The sequence below is a fragment of the Podarcis cretensis genome (assembly GCF_951804945.1).
Source record: "Podarcis cretensis genome assembly, chromosome: Z".
NCBI lineage: Eukaryota > Metazoa > Chordata > Lepidosauria > Squamata > Lacertidae > Podarcis > Podarcis cretensis.
In genome coordinates this window covers 41,947,236-41,974,539 of record NC_137184.1, presented here as the reverse complement: position 1 = coordinate 41,974,539, position 27,304 = coordinate 41,947,236, and the positions used below count along the sequence as shown (strand labels likewise).

General features: G+C 43.8%; 1 protein-coding gene and 1 pseudogene across 2 annotated transcripts in view; one reads left to right on the top strand and one right to left on the bottom strand.

Annotated features, from left to right (window-relative positions):
* Positions 1-27,304, bottom strand: part of CD99L2 (CD99 molecule like 2) — a 75,567-nt gene that overhangs the window by 41,700 nt on the left and 6,563 nt on the right. The window lies entirely within an intron of this gene.
* On the top strand, positions 20,596-21,080 carry LOC307208302 (PAT complex subunit Asterix pseudogene; annotated as a pseudogene). Its single transcript has one exon. The product of its transcript is annotated as a PAT complex subunit Asterix pseudogene (transcript).

The following is a 27,304-nucleotide window of genomic DNA, read 5'->3' as shown; positions in this document are numbered from 1 at the left end:
TAACCACAACCCTGAAATCCATCAACTGGAGCCAAAGGTCACACAATACAAATCAGAGAATTCTGAGCCCAGGAATTTGGTGTTGTTGTTCTTTTAGTACCAGGACTTAACAAAGCGCAGTCCTTCCACACTGAAATCCACTCCTGATTAACCCAAAAGCTTTCTGAATTTCAGCAGTATGATTTGGGGTGGGGTGGGTCATTTTGCTCCTGTCCTTCCTAAACAATTGCACTTCAGAAATCCTTGCCTAGCTACTGCAAGGCAATCATCCCAATATCCAGGGCTGGATTTAGGTTTGATGGGGCCCTTTATATGTCCAGCTGTCCTTTGCCAACAACAACAAAATTTGTGTTGAATATATGTTATATAGTAATTTATGTACCTAATAAGCATCTAAAGCCATTTGCACATAACAAAATATGCATTTTATCAAAGTAATTGTTTTTTATCTTATATTTTGGAAATGTACATCCAGTGTTTTTTTTCTGTAAATATTTTTGGGGGCCCCAAGAGAGTGGGGACCTAAGCTTTAGCTTGTTTAGCTTATACAGTGGTACCTCTGGTTACATACTTAATTCGTTCCGGAGGTCCGTACTTAACCTGAAACTGTTCCTAACCTGAAGCACCACTTTAGCTAACGGGGCCTCCTGCTTCTGCTGCGCCTCTGCCGCACGATTTCTGTTCTCATCCTGAAGCAAAGTTCTTAACCTGAGGGACTATTTCTGGGTTAGCGGAGTCTGTAACCTGAAGGTTCTGTAACCTGAAGCGTATGTAACCCAAGTACCACTGTACATAAATCTGGCACTGCCAACATCTACCAGCTGATCCAGATCCGTATGTGTTTTATCCACCTTGGTCCTTCCCACCTTTAGTACAGAACATCTGGGGAACTGCTGCCATTTGGGGAGGGGAGAGAGGCTAAACTCAAAAGTGCAAACACTCCCTTCAGCCTTACGCCCAATCTCCACACACACACCCCAAATCGTAGCTGCAGCTTTGGCATTCTCCATGCACCATTTCCTCCCAAACAATACCTTTGTCACTGTGAGTGGCTAATCCTGCTCTTGCCCTACTCTTTCCAGCACCCATCCTTGGCTGCCCCAGCCCTTATCCTGCTGGAGTTCCAGCTGCTCCGCTTACTCACGTCAGCTCTTGACCCCAGTGCTCTGCCATAGGTCTCCCAATGGGGCTTGGCTGGAAAAGGTGAGGCACTTGAGAGTGCAGTGCCCACTTCCTGATTAAGACCCTCCCTGCCTCTCCAAGCTTTTCCCTGTGTCTTACTCCTTGCACCACCTGAGGAGATAACAGCAGCACAGCAATGACTCAATCTGTGTTGTCCTTAGGATGCAATCCCTATCAAGCACAGCAAGGCCCACTGATTTCAACAGGACTTGCTACTGAGCACGTATGCATAGGACAGCACTGTCAGGAATGCCTTGCAACTGGATTTGCATTTCTGTAAACCGCCTTGGTGATTAATTCAATTGCATTTACTCTGTTGGATCAGGGGTAGGAAAATCTTTTGGCGCTGTGGGCCAGATTCTTGCAGGCTAAATTTGGTGGGTTGGTGGGGCCTTGAAATATCAGGTGAGACTCTGGATTGGGACTTCCAGATTCCAGTTCAAGGCCACCACCTCACCAGAGAAAACTCTGCAGCTTAGTTTTTGTTTAGTATTTTATTTTATTTAAGTTTTGCCTGAGATATGCTGACTCTCAAATGCCTGAGTTTTGCTGGACTGCAGTAAGCAGCTGCTGCATTTTGTTTTAGTGGCCTATGATATCAGGTGACTGGGTGCTTTGAAGCCCCGAAGCTGGGACTTCAAAGCATTGGGAAGAGCTCACTTTATAGTTCCCAATTGCAGCCACATAGAATGATAGAATTGTGGAGCTGGAAGAGACCCTAAGGATCATCTAGTCCAACCTCCTGCAATGCATGTCTACCTGCCCCACATATTACATCAGGTACAGGGCAGGTGGCTGTGGTTTGGGAGGAAACAGTCTAGTGGACCAGGTTTGGTTAGCAGAATGGAGACTTTCCACCAGCGTAAGATTAGCTGGTCTAAACCTCTCTTTTAACTGTTTATTTGTCTTTAAAGGCATTATACAGAACAATAACATGCAATAAACTCCCCCAGTAGGGGAGAAGAAATCACCCAACCAAGTTTCTAGGCTGGCATCGGTAATGGGTCCAATCCTGGGGGCCCTTGAGGGAATAGATGAGCTTTGGATCCAGCACATTCAAGGCTGCCTTTGCCCCACCTCACACACACACACACACACACACAATGCTCCACTTGTATAGGAGCACAGGAAGGCTTATACCAAAGCAAACTATCTGCCCATCTAGTCCCATGACTAGTACACTGACTGGAAGGCAACAGCCCCCCAGGATTTCAAGCAGGGGGGCATTCCCAGCACTACCCTGGAGATGCCACTGAGAAATGAACCTTTGCATCCTTTGAATGCAAAAGCAACTGAGCCATCACACTTCCCCCAACTGGAAGACTCTTGACACCTGCTTGAAAAGGAAAGTGGGTGTGGGGGTGTGGGGCAGATGCTAAGCTGTGTTCAGGGCAAGATGACATAATATGTTCTTGCCTGGAATAGGAGGACCAGACAATGGGTGAAAAGAGAGGCATCCCCATTAGAATGGGGAGAGTCAAAAGGAACAAAAGGCTTTAGACTGATTGGAAAGGCAGTTAAATAAGCGCAGGAAAGAAGAGACAGTAGGAAGAATCGCCACCATGCCCACATAGGAACCTAGACTGCTGCCTTATACCGAGCCGGTCCAATGGTCCATCTAGCTCAGTACTGTCTACTCTGACTGGCAGCAGCTCTCCAGGGTTTCGGGAAACCCCAGACTACCTGGAGATGCTGCTGGGGAACAAACCTGGGAACTTCTGCATGCAAAGCAGGTGCTCCACCACTGAACTACAGCTCCACCCATTTGGAAGCCTAATGACAGCTGCCATCACTCAAAACACAGCTGGCTGTGGACCTATGCCAGCCCAATTTTCCATGGGCACAGGAGAGGCTCCATGGTCGACATTCCTCTTCTCTCTGGAAGAATGACTGTATCTTGGTATTTGGATTGCTCTGGCCTATATCTTTTCCCATTTTATCTTTTAATGAAAAATGTAAGCACCCACAGAGGGTGGGGTTTCCCCCCTAATTTTTTGACCCTCCCCTGGCTTCCATGTCTCTACTTTCCATATGCCATTGTTTGCTGTCGGAATATGCTCTGATATTTCTTACTATTTTCTTCTTTACTATTGTTGTCGTTGCTATTATTATTACTATTATTGTTGCTGTTATTATTATTATTATTATTATTATTATTATTAAATTATGGCAAATGTAAGGAACTATATGCTACACTTTTGTTTGCAACATTCATTCTGTTATTGCTAACTATGGGAAAAGGGCAGGACTCTGAAGCCCAACCCCTGAAAAATTTCTTCTGTCAACTCCCTAGCTTCCAAGGCTGCAGCTGGCAAGAACATCTTCGCAATATTAAGGACTGGTCACATGTGTTCAGGACAAAATGAACACAGGGAGACTTCCGGAGGCGGCGCGAACGGCAATGGCGGTCCTCTTTACTTTGTGAAGAGGAGGCTCTGCAGAAATGGGTCGTCCGCTACGGCGAAGCGGAGACCCGCGTCGGAAAACCACAGGCAGAGATAGCCTGTGGCCGTGGGACTCGGCGGGCACCATTTGTGCGCCCAGAAACGTCAAAGGAACCCTGTAAGGAGCTCCGGAGCGTGAAAGGGCTAGCGCGGTGCTGTGAGTCAATCGCTCTTCCTGCAGAGACGAAGCCGCGAAGCTGCTGCCGGTGAGCACTGACCTTTTTTCCTGGGACAATTCGGATATAAACCAACTACTCATGAGTAGGTGAAGTTAATCGATTTTGAGACTAAATTTGTGGAAATTTGGCACTGAAGCGGGAGATGCAACCAGGAAGTCCGTCTCCGGTTTTGTATATAGATTTTAAGCAGAGACTTTTAACTTTCTAATTGCCGTTGAACTATTTCTCTGAATAGCATCTTTCCAAGCATCAACTGGCTCTAATTTATTATGCTTGTGGACTATACCCTATACCTGTGGATATATCTTTCTTTTTTTATGGATTTATAAATTCTTTGAGAGACAGTGACTGCAGCGGACTGCCAGATTGGTAGAGCTACTAAATTGCCAGAGCTGCCAGTCTGTTGGAACTGTTACAGTGGATTGCTACATGGAGTTGTTACACTAGAAACTTGCACTCTTTGAGACATTGTAAGGAATTAAGGCTTGGCTCTGCAAAAATTAAGAACCTCAGAAGGTCTTTGGAAGTTTGGGGCTGTTAGACATTGTTATTGAACTTTCTAGAGACTTTGAATTTTGGCATATTGCAAATTGTTTTTCCTTTGTGAAGAAACAGCCAGTCTTCCCCTAGTGGATTATTGAAAACTTGCAACGGCTGGGGGGAATTTTCCATCCAAGGGCTTGTGGATTCCCATGGGAACTGTTAATCATAAGACTGACCTTGGCGCCTAGACAGTGGTGGGATGAGTGGGAAGACAAGATCAGCAAAAGCCAAAACACAACAAACTATGATAACTTCACAGCTGCGCAGATCATCGGTTCCTACAGTCTCCGTGACTCCACAGGAAGATTTAGAGCCAGCAAGGCCTGCAGGAATGGCCACAGGTGGAGACACATCAGTAACAGTATTGGATAAAATCCTTGGGAAACTAGATGATCTGTGTAAGCAAGTGAATGAACACTCATCTAAACTAGATCAGAACACTGCTAGTGTAAATAACTTGACACAACAAGTCGGCTTAAATGCACAGGCAATTGGGAAACTCTTAGAAACCACCACTGAAAATCGTAAAATTGCAGAGGAGGCTCAACGGAAAGTGGAAGCCGTGGAACAGGAAATAAAACCTATGCGTAAACAGATTGGTGACCATCAGGCATATCTTTCCATGGTGGATTTGAAAAGTAAAGAAAATAATTTGAGGCTGAGGTCAGTCCCAGAACTTGAAAAAGGAGACTTGAAGGAGTATCTGACAAAAGAATTTGCAGAACTTTGGTCTTTGGAAGAAGATAAGGATTTTAAAATAACAACTGCATTCAGGCTTGGAAAAGGAGGGAGGAAAGACAAGTCTAGAGACTGTCTGATCTCCCTCAGATCGAAAGAAGAAAGAGACAAGATACTGAATGCACACTATCAAAAGACCTTAACTATCCAGGATACCAACGTGGAAATCTACAAGGACATCCCGAAATATTTATTAGATCTTAGAGCTGATTACAAAGATTTGGTGACACTATTGAAAGGAAACAGCATCATTTTTAGATGGGAGTTCCCCCAGGGACTATCTTTCACTTTTAGGGGGAAGAAGGTTAAAATCAAATCAGCTGAAGACAGGGAAAAATTCCTGAGCCACTACGGAGAAGACCTTCAGAAAGGGATTGAAGTGGAACAAGGAGCCTTAGGATCTGGACTACTAAGCTCTGTTCCCACACCTTTGGGATCTGTGGATCAGAAGTAAGTGACACCACCCAAAAGGAACAAGAAGGCTCCAGCATGGCCCTGCAACTAGTAACTTGGAATATTCATGGCTGTAATTGTCCGAAGAAAAGGAAGAGGATATTTCACATATTAAAAAAGGAGCAATTAGACTTAATTTGCCTACAGGAAACACATGTGACTAGGCTTCATAGGAAAGTTTTGATTAATAAGAGATTGGGTCAAGAATTTATTTCATCTGACAGAGTGAAGAAGAGAGGAGTTGTTATATATGCAAAAGAAAGCCTGTCACCGAAATTTCTTTTTAAAGATGAACAAGGAAGGATTGTGGCAATTGAAATTCAAGTACAAGGAGAAAAATTTTTGATTTTAGGAATATATGCACCAAATGAGGGAAAGTCGGAATTTTATAAGAAGTTGCATGAGAAAATGCTGGAGCACATTGACTACAACAACATCATTTTGATGGGAGATATGAACGGAGTGGTGTCCACGAACATGGACAAAGCACAAAGTCATAATATAACAAAAGAGGGCAGACTACCTAAGACTTTCTTTGAACTAACTGACAATATGGATCTGATTGATATTTGGAGAACTAAAAACCCCCTAGGAAGAGAAGGGACTTTCTTTTCTGAAGCTAAATTGACATGGACAAGAATTGACCAAATATGGATAACTAGAGGACTGGCACCAAAGACTAGAAAAGTAGAAATCTGCCCAAAAACATGCTCCGACCACAACGCCGTCAAGATGGAAATGAGATTAACTACAACTGGTTCCTTTAGATGGAGGATGAATGACACCTTATTAAGAGATCAAGAGATTGTTAAGAAGGCCCAAAAAAACTTGAAGGATTACTGTGAAGTTAATTTGAACACTACAGTGGAAAAAAGAATAATCTGGGACGCAAGTAAAGCAGTTATGAGGGGGTTTCTGATACAGCAGAATGCAATAAAGAGGAGAACCCAAAATGAGAAAAAAGACAAAATTTTGGAAAAAATAAAAGAAGGGGAAAAAAGGTTAAGATCGAAACCCAAGTCGCAGGAGATTTTGAGAGAAATTAAACTCTACCAAGTACAATATATGAAATTAGTAAATAAAGAAGTTGAATGGAAAATTAAACAAATGAAGCAGAAAACTTTTGAATCGGCAAATAAATGTGGAAAGTTGCTAGCATGGCAGCTGAAAAAAAGACAGAAGTTGAATACGGTAACCAACCTTGAGATAGAGGGGAGAAATATACAGAAACCTGAAGAGATTAGAAAGTGTTTCCAGAGATATTTTAAACAACTTTACACGCAGGGGCCGCAAAAAGAGTTTGACATAGACCAATTTTTAAAGACTAACGGATTACAAGAGCTATCTCAAGAAAATAAGATGATATTGAATTATGAAATAACAGAACAGGAGATTGAAGGTGCTATTCGGAATATGCAATTGGGCAAATCTCCAGGGCCGGACGGGTTAACCTCCAAATATTACAAGATGTTGAAAGATTATTTAATTCAACCACTAAAGGAGGTGTGTAATGAGATAATGGAGGGGAAGAAGGCACCAGATTTGTGGAAAGAAGCTTTCATCACGTTTATACCAAAATCCGAAGCTGAAAAGACACAACTTAAAAACTACCGTCCCATATCCCTGTTAAATGTGGATTATAAAATCTTTGCAGACATTTTGGCAAATAGACTGAAAAGAGTGTTAAATGAAGTAATACATAAGGACCAAGCAGGCTTTCTCCCTGGCAGGCATCTGTCTGACAATACAAGAAACATCATTGACATATTAGAGTTATTGCAGACGAATATAAATACAAAAGCAGTGTTAATTTTTATTGATGCGGAGAAGGCCTTTGACAACATTTCTTGGAGTTTTATGAAAAAAAATCTTAAGGGAATGGGTGTGGGACGAGGGTTCGAAAATAGCATAGAAGCAATATATTCGGAACAAAAAGCAAAATTGATAGTTAACAATGTGGTGTCAGAAGAGATTAAAATTGAAAAAGGAACGCGACAGGGGTGCCCTATCTCTCCATTGCTATTTATTTCGGTCCTGGAAGTGCTCCTGAATCTGATTAGGAGGGACCAGTTGATTAAAGGGGTTCAGGTCGGAGCTAAACAATATAAACTTAAAGCCTTTGCAGATGACTTGGTCTTAACGTTACAGGAGCCAGAATCTAGTACGAAAAGAGTCTTAGAACTGATTCAGGAGTTTGGTCAGGTAGCAGGATTCAAATTAAATAAACAAAAAACTAAAGTATTGGAGAAAAATATGACTTCAATGGAAATAGAAAAGCTTCAGAAAGAGACAGATTTAAATGTGGTGAAGAAAGTGAAATACCTAGGGATAAATATGACAGCTAAAAACCTGAATTTATTTAAGGACAATTATGAAAAATGTTGGTCAGAGGTAAAGAAAGATTTAGAAACATGGTCAAACTTGAAACTCTCCTTGTTGGGCCGAATTGCCGCTATAAAGATGAATGTTTTGCCGAAAATGTTGTTTTTGTTTCAGACTTTGCAGATTGTGGACAGAATGGATTGTTTCAAGAGGTGGCAGCGAGATATTTCTAAATTTGTCTGGCAGGGCAAAAAGCCCAGAATAAAATTTAAAATATTAACCGATGCTAAAGAAAGAGGGGGGTTTGCCCTGCCAGACATGAAGCTTTACTATGAATTAGCAGCTTTCTGCTGGATTAAGGACTGGCTACTTCTTGAAAACACTGACATTCTAGACCTGGAAGGGTTTAATAATGCGTTTGGATGGCATGCATACTTGTGGTACGACAAGGTAAGGGTTCATAAAGTATTTAAGAACCATATTGTCAGGAGAGCAGTTTTTAATGTCTGGATAAGATATAAAGATTTGCTAGAAAATAAGACCCCAAGGTGGTTGTCACCTATGGAGGCTAAGGCTCTGAAAAAGCTCAATATGGAGGCCAAATGGCCAAAATATTGGGAGATATTAAAACAGGAAGGAAACACATAGAAATTGCAGAGCTTCGAGAAGCTAAAAGATAGAGTGCGAGATTGGCTACATTATTACCAAATTAGAGAGGCTTTTAACATGGACAAGAAACTAGGTTTCCAGGTGGAAAAATCGAAACTAGAAACGGAATTGTTAGAACCTAAAACTAAGACATTGTCAAGAATGTATAACTTGCTGTTAAAATGGAATACTCAGGATGAAATAGTTAAATCAGCTATGATTAAGTGGGCACAAGACATTGGTTATAATATTATGTTTGCGGACTGGGAACGGTTATGGACCACTGGTATGAAATTTACGGCATGTAATGCCTTGAAAGAAAATATTATGAAAATGATTTATAGGTGGTACATGACACCAGTCAAGCTTGCAAAGATATACCATTTGCCCGATAATAAATGTTGGAAATGTAAGGAAACTGAGGGAACATTCTTTCACCTCTGGTGGACATGCCCAAGGGTAAAGGCATTCTGGGAAATGATATATAATGAGTTGAAAAAGGTATTTAGGTATACCTTCTTGAAGAAACCAGAGGCCTTCCTTCTGGGCATTGTCGATCAGAAGGTGTTAAAGAAGGATAGAACTTTTTTTATGTATGCAACAACAGCAGCAAGAATACTCATCGCAAAGTTTTGGAAGACACAAGATTTGCCCACTCTGGAAGAATGACAGATGCAATTGATGGACTATATGGACCTAGCAGAAATGACTGGCAGAATCCGAGATACAGGAGAAGAACAAATAGAAGAAGAATGGAAGAAATTCAAAGATTATCTGCAAAAACATTGTAAACTGTATGAATGTTAATATGATGCAGGATATTGAGACAATGTGGCATTAGTGACAAAGCTGAAGGAATGTGCAAAGATGTTTCATTAGTAACAAATAAGAGAATCACAGTTTAGTTAACCTAAGGATGGAAGATAAAAAGATGGGTTAGCAGCAGGAATGGTTAACTTTAAAAGAAATTAAGACATATTAATCTGGTTAAAATAGGGGAAAAATCTGCTGAAACTAAATTGGAAATTTGAAAACAGCAAAGGGAGATGTGAGGAAGTCCGGAAAGAAAGCTACATGAAACCAAGAATTGAACCTTTTAATTTTGTTTGATTTTTGTTTTGTATTGTTTGTTTGTATTGTTGTTGTGATGTTTTGCTTTTTGTGTTACTATAAAATTTGTTGAAACTTTAATAAAAATTTATTAAATAAAAAAAACAACAAAATGAACACAGGGATCTCTGAATTCCACACCTAACGCCACATCTCATTCTCTCTGTGTTCTCTGGTAAAACTGCAGCCTGGATTCACCGCACGGAAGATCTCCTGTTAAGGACTGCTCAAGAAAGCCACAATTTGCGTGCACATCTGTGCATAAGGTGAGAGATTAGCTAATAACGAGCAGACCTCTCTCAAAACAATTTTCCTAGAAAGGAAGGTGTGACCCACCCATTTCCTTTCACCACAGAGAAAACAGGTGGTTGTGACAGTGGAAAAGAGACGGAGTAGGAGAAATTCAGAAAACTTCAAAGGCAAGCTTCCATGTTTGTGAAAAGCAGCCTCTCCGTGCTTAAGCAGACAGGCTCCTCCAGCCAGACAGAGCAATCTGTCACAAAGGAAACTGTGGCAGACCCAGTCTCCCTCATTTGCAATAAAGAGAAAAAAGAAGAAAGAAAAGGCCTTTTTTCCCCGGTGTCTTGCCCTACTTTCAGCCTTACAGACGCTGTCTTGAAGGTTTGCTGTCTGCCGAGACAGAAGACACAGCTGCTCAGCAGTTCACGTGAACAGAAGTGGCTCCTCTGTCTCTCGCAAAGCTGCAGGGATCGAAATTAGGCAGGGTACAGAGACAGCAGCCAAACCCGGGTTTCACATCCTCAAGGGAAGGGTGCAAGCAAAATGCAGGCAGCCATGGTCATTTTTGGATGTCACATGACAGCATGGTGGTTGCTTAACAGAGCATCAAAACTCAGGCAGATCATTTTCACGGCCGTGTGTGCACATTTATTCAGTTTTATGTAGGTTGGCTCTTTAAGCACCAAAAGCAGCTTACATCTCATAATAAACACATACACGTGAATAATGGGAAAAGACTGCAACATGTTTTTAAAAGCTAGCAGGTCAGTTAAAAATTTTAAAAAAAATACTGCAAAAAATTGGCATACATCTGAGAACAGATTGCTAAAATAACCATCTCAATTAAGAATATTTTACATTATTTGATCTGAAATGGTATTTATTTAGTTGTTATTGTTGATGTTTTTTATTATTAAATGCCTTTGGAAAATAAATGAGCCTTCTAACCCACTTATTGCATGGGGGCTTTCTGTGCCTTCATGGGGTAAGGAGTTCAATAATCTAAGGGGTCACCACAGAAAAGGCCCCGGGTCATCGTGCCTGCTGACTGGATCAACCCTACTTACCAGCATGGACTCTCGAGGTAGATCTTAATGCCCAAGCAGTTTCATACATACCTACTAAAATAATTTGGTTCCAAACTAATTAAAGCTTTAAATATAATTTAACCCAAACGAACTGATTAGTCACAATTATAGTTGACTAAAACAAGCCAACTTCAAACCACGGTGTTAAGACTAACCACACTTTAGGGTTAATAAAAAATGGAAATGGAAATCCACTAGCCCAAGGCTCATTCGTGTAACGTAGATTAGTGTTATATCCAAACAAGGCCTTGAAGACAAATGTTTTAAAAATAATTTTAAACAATTTTAAAATTTAATTTAGGGGTGCAGGGTCTGTAGCCCTCGATATATTATTAGGCGCCAACTCTCATAATCTTGGAATATTGGTCACGCTGGCTGGGGCTGATTTTATTTTTCTTTCTTTATTTAATATCCTGCCTTTCTCCCAGTGCAGGACCTAAGACAGCTCACAGCATGAGTTAAAGCAAATACAGCTAAAAACACACAATTTATTCTTTTTTAAAACACACACAAACACCAGTTAAACAAGTAATGCTATTAAAAACAGCACTGAAAACACTTAAAAGAGAATGTACAACACCCACCCATAGGTGGGAGTCCAACAACATCCATAAATTCTTCACCCTTGCAATAAATGAGACTAATAAACTGTTACAGCATCATTTGATGAAATCCACCAAGGACAGATTTTTATCAATGGATCTGAGAGTTGAGTGATACTAATTTCCTATTTGAGGTAATTTTGGATTCAGAAAAGAAAAAAAGATCCTTCCTTCAAACCATGAACTTTGCTTACTAAATTGTCACGTTATATTGCTCTTCCTCCATCTTAATCTCAGGGTTGTGGGTCTGACAGCCCCACATTGGGGAAAAGATTCCTGCATTGCAGGAGGCCGGATGAGATGGCCCTTGGGTCCTTTCCAACTCTACAAATATATGATGCTATGACAAAACCTTTCCCTTCAAAATGCAGGTGATTAATCAACTAAAAATCCTTTAACTGATTGGAAGCCACAATAATTTCTTGTCTAATGCAGCCATACGAATGGAGTCTATCAGTGGTTGAGGATAATTATTCATTTCAACACGGTTGCAAGTTTCCCCCTATAAGCAAAAGTGCAAGTTCAAGATTTTCCCCCTTCCAAATCCTGCACCTCCTATCTGCAAAGGAACAGAACAGTGTTTCAGCTTTGAAGGCCTCATTCAAAACATAAGAACTACCACTTTGTGATAAATGTGAAGAGCTGGCAACTAAGCACATTCACTAGGAACGCGCAGAAGATAAATGTTTCATTTCTAGTGTGGGAAAAATAAAATATATGTGTCACTCCATTTGGAACCCTCTGGAGATATTAACAAACATGAAGGGCATGTGCTTACGAGACAAGTAATTACAGCCAAGCAGTGAGGCTCATGTGCCAAATCTGAACACTACAAACATTAGCGCTGGCAGAGCTTGAGAAACCATGTTGGTACTCTTTGGTAGTTAGCAGCATTGGCACCTGCAACAGGAAAGGTCAAGCACTTGCTAGGTGCCACAGATGTTTTAAGGGGCTACTGAGATTAGTCCTAGACTTGACAATATTCCTGATCTGCACCCAGAAGGTAGAGCAGATTATGGATCAGGAGACTAAGCAACAGATGAACTTTTTGCTGGAGAGGATATTTTCTCCCACGTGGCTTCCTTTGAGCAAATGTCAGTGGAACCTGCTATTTAGAAACGTGGGGTGGAGCAGAGAGAAAGATACCGCGGAAATCTCAGGAGGTAAAAATCAACCGATGTGCAAGGGGACTCTCTTACACCGCACAATTCTGTTTGCAAGTATTTCAGTCCAAAGTGAGCAGCGATCTCTGTCTAAATTTGCACACTGCACAACTTGGTGGGACTGAGACTGACAACTTTTCAGTCCACTAACAGAGGGCTTGGGGCTGCTCTTCAGTGTCCTGACATTAGCAGGTGGTGATGTTTCCTCTCCAAACTGTTGGGAGGAACAACCCAGCAGATTCTTCAAATCAAGCTGCTGTAAAAAGCACCAGAGCAGATGAGAGACCACCTTTACGGGTCAGAAATTAGCAGACGAAAGCTTTTAACAGCCTGTAGATTATCAGTCACCTACTGATATCCGCACACGGGCGCTCAAAGATACAGGAGAATGGAAGAGCCCTGATGGATCAGAATAAGGGCACATCTAATCAAGCATTTTGTTCTCGCGGAGCCCAAACAAATGTTTACGGGGAAACCCGCAAGCAGGACATGACAGCAACAGCACTGTCTCTACCTGAGATCCCTAGTACCTGGCATTCAGAAGCATGCTGCCTCCAGCAGTGGAGAGAGAACATAGCCATTCTGGTTAATAGCCAGCGATAGCTTTACCCTCCATTCATTTTGTCTAATCTTCTTTTAAAGTCATCTTAGCTGGTGGCTACTACACAGTAGCAGTCAGTGGGGCAGCCCAGGTGGAGGGGTGTTGCTCATCTGCCTCTCCATGGTTCCCAAGACAGGTGAGGAGCAGGGAGCTCAGCATGGTACGGAGCCAATCCAGTGCTCTTTTCCACTGTGCACCATCAGGTGCATTCAGCAATGTGAAGGCAGGGCAGCAATGCCTCCGGTCCTGCACCAGCACACTGGAAGTTCATGCAACTATGTCTTGTGGGAGTGAGTTCCACAGTTTAACCACGCCAGCCAGACCGTTTTTTAACCTGGTCAGTTACCAATCCTAAGTGGAGCTGGTGTCTTTGCAGCATCCCCAGATAGCAGTTGCTACTCTTGCTGCCTCTAAGGAATCTTTCTTCCAGGGATCTGCAAGTTCCACGTGTGTAAGTGATGTGCCCATTCCCAGAAAGAAGAATGATTCCTGACAACCCTCCACATGATGGTCTCCTGAGCACAATCTTTACTATCAGTATTTGTTGCATTTATATCCCACCTTTCTCTCCAAGCTCAAGATAGCGTATATGGTTCTGTCCTTCCTTTACAACCCTGTGTGGTAGGTTAGGCTTCGGAGCAGTGACTGGCCCAAAATAACTCACCCTGTCCATGCACCCAGCTCATGGCAAGAAGATCAAACTCCTGGTATCCAGGTTTGGAATTTTCTATTATAAAAGCCCATTGTGAATTTAGGATCCAGCACCTGTCATCTCTAATGGCTTGCTCGACACCTACAGTAGAATGTAATGGACTCACAGAACTGTAGAGCTGGCAGAGACCCCAAGGATAATCTACTGCAAGCCGCTACAATGCAGGACTCTTTTGCCCAACATGGGGCTCGAACCCACGATCCTGAGGTTGAGTCTCATGCTTTACCATGTGAGCTATCCTGCAGTGGTGGAACTAATTTTATACTTTCAGAATGTTGGTGGAGGATCACATTTTAGAATGCTTCTCAAGCAGTTTCAAGGGGTAACAACTCTCATCGTGTGCACGCGTGTGTGTATGTGTGCATGCTCGCACGTGCACTTTGCAGTCAGAAAACTAATACAGCAGATAATGGGGCTGCAACAGAACTTTCCTCCCTGATATGCTAGACCAGGGGTTGTCAACCTGGTCCCTACTGTCCACTACTGGGCGTTTCAGGATTCTAGGTGGGCAGGAGGGGTTCTATGGCACAAGGTGAATCCTCCTTCCATCGAGCACTGGTGGGCAGTGAGTAAATTTTACCATCAAGAAAGATGCATTAGTGAGCAGTAAGTATTGAGCAGTAAGGTTGAGCAGTAAGATTGACTACCCCTGTGCTAGATTTACTTAACAAAAGCTTCACCTACCACAGTGGTGGAGTCAGCAATATCTAACCATTCTGCTGTGCTTCCTTGCTGGTTGCAAGTTATTGCTAGCTAACCAATCTAAGACAAGAATGGGAAACCTTTTCCAGCCATATTCCTTCCTTGACACCCTCCTTGGGGGGGGGGCACATGCAGGCAGAGGCAAAATGTGGGCAAAGCAGCTGTAGACGACATTCCTGCCATGCTAAAGCCACACATTTCTCCACCAGGGGCAGCGAAGAGGCTTTATTCCAGCCAGGCAAAAGCACTGGAGGTCACAAGATCAAGGGAAAGATGGCATGGCTTGCTGGGAACTCTTTAAGGAACCAGGCAGAGGGCCTTCTCAGTAGTGGCGCCCTCCCTGTGGAACGCCCTCCCTTCAGATGTCAAGGAAATAAGCAGCTATCTTATCTTTAAAAGACATCTGAAGGCAGCCCTGTTTAGGGAAGTTTTTAATATTTAATGCTGTATTGTTTTTAACACTCGATTGGGAGCCGCCCAGAGTGGCTGGGGGAAACTCAGCCAGATGAGTGGGGTATAAATAATAATAATTATTATTATTATTATTATTATTATTATTATTATTATTATTATTTACTTGCCCCTGGGCCTCCCTGGTCTAAGAGACAGAACAAAGGTAAGTACAAAGGAGCAAACTACATGCTGCCCACCAATAGATTTAACAAGGTTCCACCGATTTGCCATGGTGGTGCTTTCTTGGGTGGCCTGCAAAGTTGCATGGAGGACAGGAATGGAGTGCTTCACCTGAAGGGTCCTAGAATGGTGTTCCCACCTGCTGTCTAAAACTGCAACCTCCTAAGGCTGCTTTTTGTTCTATAAAAATGGCATTTCTTGCAAGCATTTTGCAGGCAATGCTCCTCCTGTGCTCAAGCCCATTTTCCTTGCTGCAAACGATGGGGTGAGCTCCCGTTGCTGGGTCCCTGCTCCTGCCAACCTAGCAGTTCGAAAGCACATCCAAGTGCAAGTAGATAAATAGGTACCGCTCCGGCGGGAAGGTAAACGCCATTTCTGTGTGCTGCTCTGGATCACCAGAAGTGGCTTTGTCACGCTGGCCACATGACCCAGAAGCTGTACGCCGGCTCCCTCGGCCAATAAAGCGAGATGAGCGCCGCAACCCCAGAGTCGGCCACGACTGGACCTAATGGTCAGGGGTCCCTTTACCTTTACTATCAAGCACCAGACTTGCTCCTAGGAGGCTTCAGATAGAAGAAAACCAAACCCTTTCCATAGGTCACCTGCCAGGTGAATGTCTCACATCAGGGGGTAGGCAACCTAAGGCCCATGGGCCACAAACGGCCCACGGGGGTCATTTAACTGGCCCACGGGCCACCCCTGAACAAAGCTGCCCGCTCAGCGAGTTCCCATGTGCTGTGCTAAACTGGCACGGCGCAGGGACTCGCTTCTGCGGTGCCAGAAATCGCAGGTGCGCACGCACGCTCACAATCCAGCCTACAGAGCGATCTCCATTGAAGTGAACCGGCTCAGGCAAGGTAAACTTTGCCGCCCTCTGTCTCACATGTTCTCAGAGGGGAAACGCATTTCTTTTTAAAAAAATAAAAATTGCAAGGTTGTAGCTCCTTCTTTCTGCTCTGCTTTGGAGATCAATAGTGGCAGTTGTTCTTTTTTAACAATGTGCTTTAGAGAGGAAATCTCTTGGAACTGATCTAGGGAAACAACTCTTTCAGTATTTCTTTGCCTCCCACGCAAACGAGGGTGGGGGAGGGAGAGGGGTTTGCAAGCATTCCACAACTGAAATTCAAACTTTGCAATAAATAGCACTATTTAAGCACGCAGAGTAACCGCCCTGCAACACTTTCTAATTCTAATAATTGAATTCTGCATTTTGAAATTTCCAGGGAACAATCAGCCCCATTAGGGGACATTCAGCTGGTTAAGTTACTTTGGACAATTCCCATCAAATAATATGTTTGGGGGGGTGTGGTTTTTGGAAGAAACCTAAGTGGGTTGTTTTCAGCTGTCAACCATGAGAAATTCCTCCTTTCTAAATTGGGTTTTGAGGAAACAATGAAACAAAGAGATATCGTTTGTAGTACATTCTTCTTCTGCTTCACAAAGATATTTGCATTTTCAGTCTCATTTTCTGGGTACTCTGTGAGCCTATTCTGCATATAATAAGAATCTTACATGCTTATGTGTACTATTGTTGCAATATATTGCATTGTTTTTCTCTACCAATTACAACAATCACCTCTTATAATGTTTACTGGTCCCATTGACTTGGTCTGTGGTTTCTGTATAATTTGGGGACGCTCTATTTTGCGTTTTGTGTATTTGCATAGCAATCTGCCTAATACTGTCCCAACTAGTTTTCCTGGACTATTTGCACAGGTTAGGCAACCATGGTGCATTATGATTGGGGCTGACCCTAAAGATGGTTCAGAAACCGCAGTTAATCCAGAATACACCTGGCTAGACTACTAACTGGAACTGAACCTTCTGATCATTCTACACCTGCAGTTTACCAAAGGCACTGGCTAACAGTTCAGTGCTGAGCCCAGTTCTAAGTGCTAGTCTTAATCGTCAGAGCTCTTCACAACTTGGCACCTGAAAGATTGCCTGCCTGCACTTGTGCCAGCCTCTACTTTCAGTTCATCATCATAGGCTCTTCTCCAGATTCCCATGAGATACAGCAGAAGGTTACACGAGACAGGGCCTTTTCGGTGGTGACCTCCCAGCTTCGAAACACTCTTTCCAGGGAGATGCTCGCCTGGTGCCCAGTCAGGCAAAGACTCTTTTTATTTTTCCAGGCTGTCTAACATTTCTGGGTCTGTTTTATTTCATTTCATGGAACGGGTTGGATCCAGACTTAAGCCTTCTTTGGACATTACAGTTAGGGTGATGTCAACATGTGGAGGGGGGAGGAGAACAACAAGCACACTAACTCTACCCCTCAGTCACAAGAATATGCTCAAATCTTCCAGGGTATACTGCAGCCTTTTAACCAAGTGGCTTCCAGAAGTTTTGGACTACAACTCCCATCAGCCCCGGAGGCTTGCTGGGGCTGTTGGGAGTTGCAGTCCAAAGCATTTGGACTCTGCATTACAGAGTCAGAAGCTGCTTATACTGAGTCTATCTGGGTCAGCACCTACTGTAAATTTTGAAAAGAGGGCTGCCTCTTTGTCTACTATCTGGGACACCTCTTAAAATTTTGTAATCAAACTCAGCATCATGGTTCCTGAGACCAAGGTTTTCTGTCTTGTGGTTTTCTGGACACCATCTTGAATCAAGATGGCAGATGAAATCTTTCAGAGATCCATTGGTTTTAACCAGGGATTTCCAAAACTGCACTGATTGTTTGGGTTCCTTCAAATTCCCAAGCAACACTGGGTACTTTCTTCAGGTACACATTAACTGGAATTAGCTCTTCAAGGTTCTGGACAGTGAATATCCCTCAGCAATACCTGGAGATGCCAGGGACTGAACCAGGGGCCTTCTGCATGAAAAGCCAGTCCTCTCCCATCGAGCTACAGACCTTCCCCCAAACAGATGTGGCAGAAGCTCCTGTATTCATGAAGGCTCTCTTTGCGTCCCAAGTTTCTAAGATTAGGGAGGCCACCTGTCCACAAATACAGGACTTATTTCTTCCACAAGCTGGAAGGTGGACGAAACGGCAGTCAGACCAAAGTGCTCGCTTCCACTGCCCTTCTTCACATGTTGATTTCACTTTTTCTGTAACTCCCGAAGAGCCTCGGGAGCATTAAATAGGTATTACTAGAGATATATAACCTGAGATTTTAATTGTTGCAAGCAGCTCTGAGCAACCCAAATGGGGAAGGGCAGCATATAAACCTTTTGCATAAGAATAAGAAAAATTATTTCCATGTAGCCATGGTTAGGATTCTGCTGTTAGAGCAGACCCCTTGCAATCCATGGTGCTAAAATCAGTCAAGCGTCCCTGATTCTCAAAAGATCCACTCCATGTCTGTTTTAAAGCTGGTTTACAGATTTGCCGCTTTTAACTCCTAATTATGCATCAAATTGTTTTTGTTGTGGGTTTTTTTTAAAAAAAGAAATTAATAGCAAAATACCCTGGCAGCTTGACTGACGGGCAGAATATATAGTCTTATTGTTAAATAAAATCCAGCTCTGTTTTATTGACTCTGGCTGGCAGGGACTCTCCAGCTGTGGTCTTCTTCAAATTTTCCTTGAATTATTCATCAAGACAACCCACCAAATTATAGGAAGCAAGAATGAGATTCTGGGCCAACACTGCCTGCAATGGCTGGAAGCCGTTATTAAGTCTAGCCAGGGACAAACTCTGGCAAATCTTTCATAACATAGTGCTGTGCAAGGCCAAAAGTGGATCTTATCAATTATGGACATTTCCAATTTGGTACTTCCCTCGGCTCAGCGTCCTGTGCACGGGAACCGCCGGCACTGTCCTCAATCTGGTGCCGGTCTAGTAAAGGCATTTACTTTTTCAGTCTGAGGGCCACATTCCCTTTTGAATGACCTTCTGAGGGCCACATACCAGTGGTGGGCAGTGCCAGAGTCAAACCTGGGAGGAGCAGCTGATGTAAACATTACCTCTGTGCACCAGGCAGCCTACTTTCTACTGCCCACCCCCACCTTGTGATTCTCCATCCAAGCAAGCAGTGGAGACATCCCAGCCAGGGACAGTCTGGGGAGCAGGGTGCATCTCGGGGAGGATCCTGAGGGTCAGAAAGAGAAGCTTGGAGGGATGCATTCAGCCCTCAGAACTGAGGTCCCCCCACCCCTGGTCTAAGGTCTCCAGCAGAGGTCCTTCTCAGCTCTGCAATCCTTTTATTGGACTCCACGGATTAAACTCAGGACCTTGTGCATGACAAGGTTGTGCTCCACCACTGGGCTGCAGGTCCTTTTGAAAATCACAGGGCCTCTATGAATTTTGCAAATGTGCCTCACCTGCATGTTGGCATTATTTCAAGTCGTGTTATCTGCTTCTGGAAAGGCAAGGAGCTCTGGAAAACCTCAGAACCCACAGCTAAGACTTTGCCACATTTTGCCCACACGTTTTATAGTCCGTTTTTTCAGCCATAAGGTCTAGAAACCTTTTTTTTTAATGCTATCTTGGGATGCTGAATTATTCCTTTCATCCATTTTCCTTTCTTTTTACTCATTTATTAGACTTATTAGTCACCTTTCACCTATTTACAGCAAGAGAGAGAGAGAGAGAGAGATACACAATACATATTACCATAGTGGGGAAAGTGGGGAGAATGATATTAATATTGCATATAACGTCCATTTTTTAAAAAAAGAAAACACACTCAGGCAATAAAGAAATACTGTGCCCCACCTCCAGCCAAATACCATTTTTAAGCTCTGCAATCAAAAAATGCACAAACAAGCGTGAAATATATTCTTCAGATTTTATCTGAGTCCCCCACACCTAGAGCAATCAAGTATTGGGCTCCAGTGCTTCATCTGAACTGGGGGCACCATTATAATGACAACCCTTTGAGGAAGCTTCGCCAGAGAATTCCTTTGTTTCTTTCATTTTTTTCCCATCCCGCTCTTCCTCCCAGAGCAACCCAGAGCAAGCACGGTCATACCTCAGGTTACAGACACTTCGGTTGTGTTTTTTCAGGTTACGGACCACCAAAACCTGGAAGTACCGGAATGGGTTACTTTGGGGTTTCGGCAGTCATGCATGCTCAGAAGCACTAAATCGCGCTTTGCGCATGCACAGAAGCACCAAATCGCAACCTGTGCATGCGCAGACGCAGGTTGAGAACGCTGCGGGTTGCGAAAGTGCATCCCGCACGGATTGTGTTCGCAACCCGAGCATCCACTGTATACATGACCAATCTCTCCCCCCCCCCCCAATTCCACATCACTTCACAACAAGGTTGTGAGAGGGCTCAGAGTTAGCCAGAGGCGGAGCACGATGGCCGGTAACAACATAATGGACCCATGGCGGCCAAATCGCGTTCTCAGATACAAACCTCCATCCACAGAGAACAACCCTACCCTGGAAGACCCCACACTAGACTACATGAATCTACAGGGAATGATTTTCAGTATGTGTGGCTTGATGCTGAAGCTAAAATGGTGTGCCTGAATAGCTGTATACTGTTCATTCATCAGCTTTGCCAACTCTCAGAGTTCAGAAGATACCAAACAGATGATGAGCAGCTTCATGTTGTCTATCTCAGCTGTAGTGACTTCCTATCTGCAAAACCCATGTATCCTCCTTGGTGCAAGGATATTGCCTCTCTTCAGAGCTCCTCTTGCAAAGCAGAGGTGAACTCCCTCAACAGAGAGGACTATTTTCTCAGGCAATGCAGATCCATTTGCACATGTCTCGGGAGGACTCATTTTGTTGCATTAATAAAGTAATGGTTATTGGAGGGGGGGACAAGGTTGTGAGGGGTGGGCTAGGCTGTGCAACAGATACCAGCCCAAAATAAAGCAAACAGAAATTTAATCTAGGTCTCCCAGGTTCAACTCTAGCACTCTGTCCTCTGCACTATGTTGATTTATGTTATTTTAAAGCTGTGTTCACCTGCAGTGCACTTAAAAACACCTCCAGGCAATTAGGAAAGGAAGTATACAAAATGTCTAAAATGTTGGCCATTTTTAAAAATTCCCAATCACAGACGAGAAATAGGAGGATGTATGAGAAGGGATTGTTAAAAGATGTATAGTGCCTTCTATGGAACTGCAAGCCACCCTAATTCTGACTTTCAGAAGGCTGATCCATAATACGCTCCCCACTAGCAAGACACATTCACACTCCGGGTCAGAAGTGAAGCCTTCTATAAATACAACACGTCTCGCTGTCATCTTGGAACACACTCAAGGGTCTTGAGACACCACAGTCATTTACCACTATAAATATGACAGAGTGGTGCCCAGATGAAAAGCACAGCTCCAATCCTGTTTCCACTGTGTGGTTCCCACAGATCGGCCAATGCTATGGGTCGCAAGGCCATGGCTGCCTTAAGAAAATCAATAGAAACACTGCAAACTCCTGCTGAATCCCTCTTAACCATGCCCCCCCCCTTTACCTTTCTGTTTTGGTGTATAGAAATATTTGACTTGTGTGGGTTTTTTTACCAGGTCTTAGCCACTATGTTAGTTTAAAAGCCGTGTCTTGTGTTTATCGGCCGAATAAAGTCCCGTTTTTGTTCAAAAAAGAGGGGGGGAGAGGAAAGAAAATCAATGGAAACAACCGCACGGCCCTTTACCCTCCGACTGAATAACCATTAAGGGGTTAAGGTAAGTGGGGCACACTGCCCTTACAGAACGGAAGCGGAGGCTAGATTTTTAAGAATGCAACCCTAAACCCACTTGTCCTAGGGTTAGTCATTTCTGGAGTAAGCATCCTCAGGACCACTCTGTAGCAGGACCACTCTGTAGCAGGACCTAAAATGCAACATTTAGGTGACACCTGGGGGCAGCTCCAAACCGAACGAAATGAAGTGGATCTTGCTGTTCGTTGAATCTCCTCAATTAGAATTGTTTTGTTAGAAAGGGAGACACCAATGTAGTTTTGTTTGTTTTTTAAAGCAACTTATTCTTATGCAAGTTGTTGGAATTTGTGTTGGCTCAGGAGACAATGAAGTGCACCTTCTAGGGTGAAGCCAAAGCACTGGAGAATCACAGCATTCAATGTGGCTGCAGAGACTGGTAACTCATAACTGTGACGTCTCATATTGTTGATTCCTTTGACCCCTCTGGGGCGCAAGCCTGGGCAGTGTGCATGGAGGTCCTGGATTGCCCAGGGAACAAAGGAAAGCAAAGTAAGATGTTTGGCTCCATCTTGACTGCAGGAGTTGCTGGAAGGAGGCGTACAAGGTGCCTTCCAACCATCTTAGAGTTTGAGTAGTGTTTACTCACTGGTCTTTTCTTTTCCCAAAGATGTCCCGCAAGGCAGCAGGTACAGATTTTTCCTTGAAGCTCACTTCCATTCTCACGAATGAGTATAGCCACAAGGCAGCAGAGTTTGGGATCAGTTTTTCCTTCTACCTTCCCAAGCTGACAAGCCCCATCTGCCCCTCACTTCCCTCTATAGCTCATGCAGAAACCACCTTCTTGACCTTTGGACTCACTGCAGGTTCTCATCCACTCAATCTGCCACACAGCCTGCCTTCGCATGCAGGGAAAGCCCCTAGCTCACTGAGGGTTCGAGACCCATTGGCCACCTGGCTTAGCCAGCCAGTTGAAACCATTCCCTGGATGTGGCTGCTGTCACATGCTGACAGCTTCTAGGAGCCACAAGGAAGAGCTGAGTGCGGGGTGGGGGGGTGGGCAAAGGTAGATAAACTACCTCAGAAAGAACACTGCATGTTCCCCACCACAGTTACTAACCACAGGTGGGTTGGAAGGTCGTGCTGGTGGGTCATGGTAAAACTGCTGCTGCCAAGTCAAAATCCTGATGCTTCTGGCCACTACATGTGGCGCCAAGGCTAGAAATCATTCTCATTTTATCAATTTCCATGAGTACTGCAAAGCAGCAGGAGAAAGGCAGGAGCGTTTTTCAGTAAGAAAGGTATTTCTGGCAAATTGTAAGCTCCAGCTTCCTATAGGTATGCTTTTAGTGATGGAGCTCTCTAGCAGGTAAAAGGTAAAGGTAAAGGTACCCCTGCCCGTACGGGCCAGTCTTGACAGACTCTGGGATTGTGCGCCCATCTCACTTAAGAGGCCAGGGGCCAGCGCTGTCCGGAGACACTTCAATTTCCATGAGTACTGCAAAGCAGCAGGAGAAAGGCAGGAGCGTTTTTCAGTAAGAAAGGTATTTCTGGCAAATTGTAAGCTCCAGCTTCCTATAGGTATGCTTTTAGTGATGGAGCTCTCTAGCAGGTAGGGACACTCTATTCACCTTCTAGGAGTGAATAGTGTGGCTTTGTAGGAGTTTGTCTGCTGTGATGGGGAGAATGCAGAAAATTCTCTCCTCCACACACTAAAATCTACTCCATGACACACCAACACACATGCAGCTTACAGCAAAATTCTTCCCTTGTAACTCACCAGAACACAAACTAAAAAACAAATCTGTATGAGCATACAGGGCAAATGCAATCATTATTCACTGAGAACACAAGAGTCAGTGGAATTAGGATATGAGAAACAATTCACTGAGCTCTCTTGTGGCACAACCTTTAAAAGTGCAATTTCAGCAACTAACATTACCAGGGTTTTGGATTTCAGTCAGTAAATAATACCCAGAATCGGCAAATGAAGCAATCATCCACCAGCTGCCATTTGGTACCATCTATTTTTGTGAGCAAGGCTTGTGACACTCAGAAGAAAAGCAAAAGCAAAAAAACAGTTTAGTCGTACAAAATGAGTTGTGAGTTAGCCTTTCTATAATATTTGGAAGAACAAACATGCCTCTGAGATGTCTCAATGAAACTCAACTGTGAGAGAAATATCACCGGTTTTCATCAGCTTCTCAGCCTTTTGGATGAGAAAAAGCAGTTTTCCTTTAGAAGTAATACTAAGGTAACACTATGTTTATTGCTTTGTGAATTTTCATTTAAAGATTAATAATGTACCTCATTGGCATATGACGTATAAATCAAAAGTGAATCTGTGAAAGTAGGTCCCATGGTACATGTTGGGAGTCAAGAGGCGAGTCTCGGAGCTGGACCAGCGGAAGGCCACTGTTTAATCCAACCCCTTCCATTACTACTAGTAGTAGCTGTAGTACTACTGGTAGTAGTTGTAGTACTACTGGTAGTAAAGGTAAAGGACCCCTGACAGTTAAGTCCAGCTGCGAATGACTCTGGGGTTGTGGCGCTCATCTCGCTTTACAGGCCGAGGGAACCAACGTTTGTCTGCAGACAGTTTTTCCAGGTCATGTGGCCAGCACGACTAAGCCACTTCTGGTGAACCAGAGTAGCGCATGGAAATGCCGTTTACCTTCCCGCTGGAGCGGTACCTATTCATCTACTTGCACTTTGACGTGCTTTCAAACTGCTAGGTTGGCAGGAGCAGGGACCGAGCAACAGGAGCTCACCCTGTCTCGGGAATTCGAACTGCCAACCTTTTGATCGGCAAGCCCTAGGCTCAGTGGTTTAGACCACAGCACCAAATACACAATGCAGAAATAAAAATAAGTTTTATCACACATTGCCAATGGCAGTGTGCTCAGCACAAAATACAAAAATCATGAATAAACAAACAATAATCTCATTGTAACAAAAGAAAGCCAACTTCTGTGTCAGTGCTGAACTTATAAATAGTGCAGGCGGTGGCAAACGTCATAGAGAAAGAGGCATTCCTCACCCTCTGGAAGACTGACAGGGAATGACTCTTTTTAAGATGATGCACTTCCACATTTGTAATCTAAAAATAAAGTATGTGGTCTCCCTCCCCACCCCCCGGTTGAACGAGACTTTTTTTTCCTATTGCATGGAAATTCATGCAGAATTCATAGATTAGAAAACTGAAACTCACATAACTCATCAACCAAGGTATATTTAATTGAGTGGCAGCTCTAGGTAAAAGACACTCCTTGGGGCTAGCTCAAGAGCCAGGTGACATTAATTAATTCAAATTAATTACGTGATCAGTAATCTGGGATGTTACGCTGGAATTTGCTTGCCTTGGATACAAAGGCAAAATTCCTCTAGTTGCTGTTGGACTGCAACTTCTTCCAGCCCCCACCAGCTTGGTCAATGGTCAGGAATGGTGGGAATTCAAGTCCAACAACATCTTGACGGCAACCATGTTGGCAAACCCCTGCCCTAGAGAGCGATCTAACTCAGCCTGTCCATTTTACTTACTGTGTTCCATTCTGGAATGGCTTTTGTGTGTTTTGAAACTGATTGGCATCATACCACTTTCAACAGTCATGACGCACCCCCTCCCCAAAGAATCTGGGGGGCTGTTAAAGGTGTTGAGAGTTGCTAAAGGTAAAGGTACCCCTGACCATTAAGTCCAGTCGTGGACGTCTCTGGGATTGCGGTGCTCATCTCGCTTTATTGGCCGAGGGAGCCGGCGTACAGTTTCTGGGTCATGTGGCCAGCATGACTAAGCCACTTCTGGTGAACCAGAGCAGCGCACAGAAACGCCGTTTACCTTCCCGCCGGAGCAGTACCTATTTATCTACTTGCACTTTGACATTCTTTTGAACTGCTAGGTTGGCAGGAGCAGGGACCGAGTAACGGGAGCTCACCCCATCGCGGGGATTCAAACCGTTGACCTTCTGATCGGCAAGGCCTAGGCTCTGTGGTTTAACCCACAGCGCCGCCCGTGTCCTTGAGAGTTGCTAGGAGACCTCTATTCCCCTCACTCACAGAGCTATCAGTCCCAGAGTGGTTTAAGCAATAAATTCCTCTTCCCTTTGTGTGTTGGTGTGTGCATGTGTGCCTGTCATTTGCAGGTTTGGGCAAGGAGAGGGAGACCTTGACTCTTCCTACCCCCACAAATTCTCTCCAGAAGCCTCCCCGTGTCTAGAAGGGGTTTTTCTCTGTAACCTCCCAACAGTTTGACTTCACCCCTCCTCCCCGCAAAGGCCCATTCCACCATTTTCTCCCGAGGCAGACGACAGCAAAAAGCTTCTTCTGATTTTGGAGGGTAGGATGATGACACTTGTCTCCCTCCAATCTAATTATTCCTAAATGCTACCCATTCCCACATCACGAGGGGAAACCCAGAGTTGACACTCCTCCTTTACCACACAATATGCATTTCCAGTGAGTGCGCATTGCTGAGTTATATGCCAGGGTTTGGATGGTTGGAGGCTGAGTTGGGCAGATCCTCCTAGCTCCATGCCAAAAGTGGCTGTAGATGGTCATCCATGCCCACAAATTATTTCTGTTTGCCAAAGAACGGTCCACCTTGCTGGAACAGGCATGGAAGCCGACATTTCTGGTTAGTGGTGGCTATGCCGCTAGGTATCTCCTGGTTTAACTATTTCTACTTTGACCCTGGCCCCACCCCCTTAAAGGCTTCTGTAAGAATGGAATGTTATTATTCATTTTAAAGTTCCTGAACACTGAAGCAAATAAAGACCATGACAAACTGAGCATCCCCATCTAGTTTCAAACGCCAAGTAAGCTTTTCGAGAGGAGGCTTAAGGGGCTACAATTAATACTGCTTTATCAACAAGCATTTTGGATGCCAGATTGTTATCACTCGAAAGCAGAGCCTTCTCTGGGGTAGAATGCCCCACTCACTGTTGTCTGACTCAACTGTTGCCTTCAAGAAAGACGTAAAAGCCTTTTGAAATGATTGTTCTGCCATAGCCTATAGGACCTTGGCTTTTAGGGTGCTTTGTGCGGTCCTCAATATATTTGTGATTTTTCTTTAAATTTATATTCCTGCATTGCAAGAGGTTGGACTAGATGACCCTTGAAATCCCTTTCCAACTCTACGACACTTTTCAGGATGGTTTGAAGTCTTTTTTTAAAAAAAATAAATGTTATCCTTCCATTCTGTCCACATACGTGAACCCCACTCACCTAGTGGAGGCATGTGGGGGCCCCCAAAGGAAATATGGCCCTCTGACTGCATCTCCTTTTATATGTGAAATTGTTTCAATATTTTTTTTTAATACAGTCATACCTTGGATGTGGAACGCCTTGGTACTCGTATGTTTCGGCTCCTGAACAATCAAAACCCA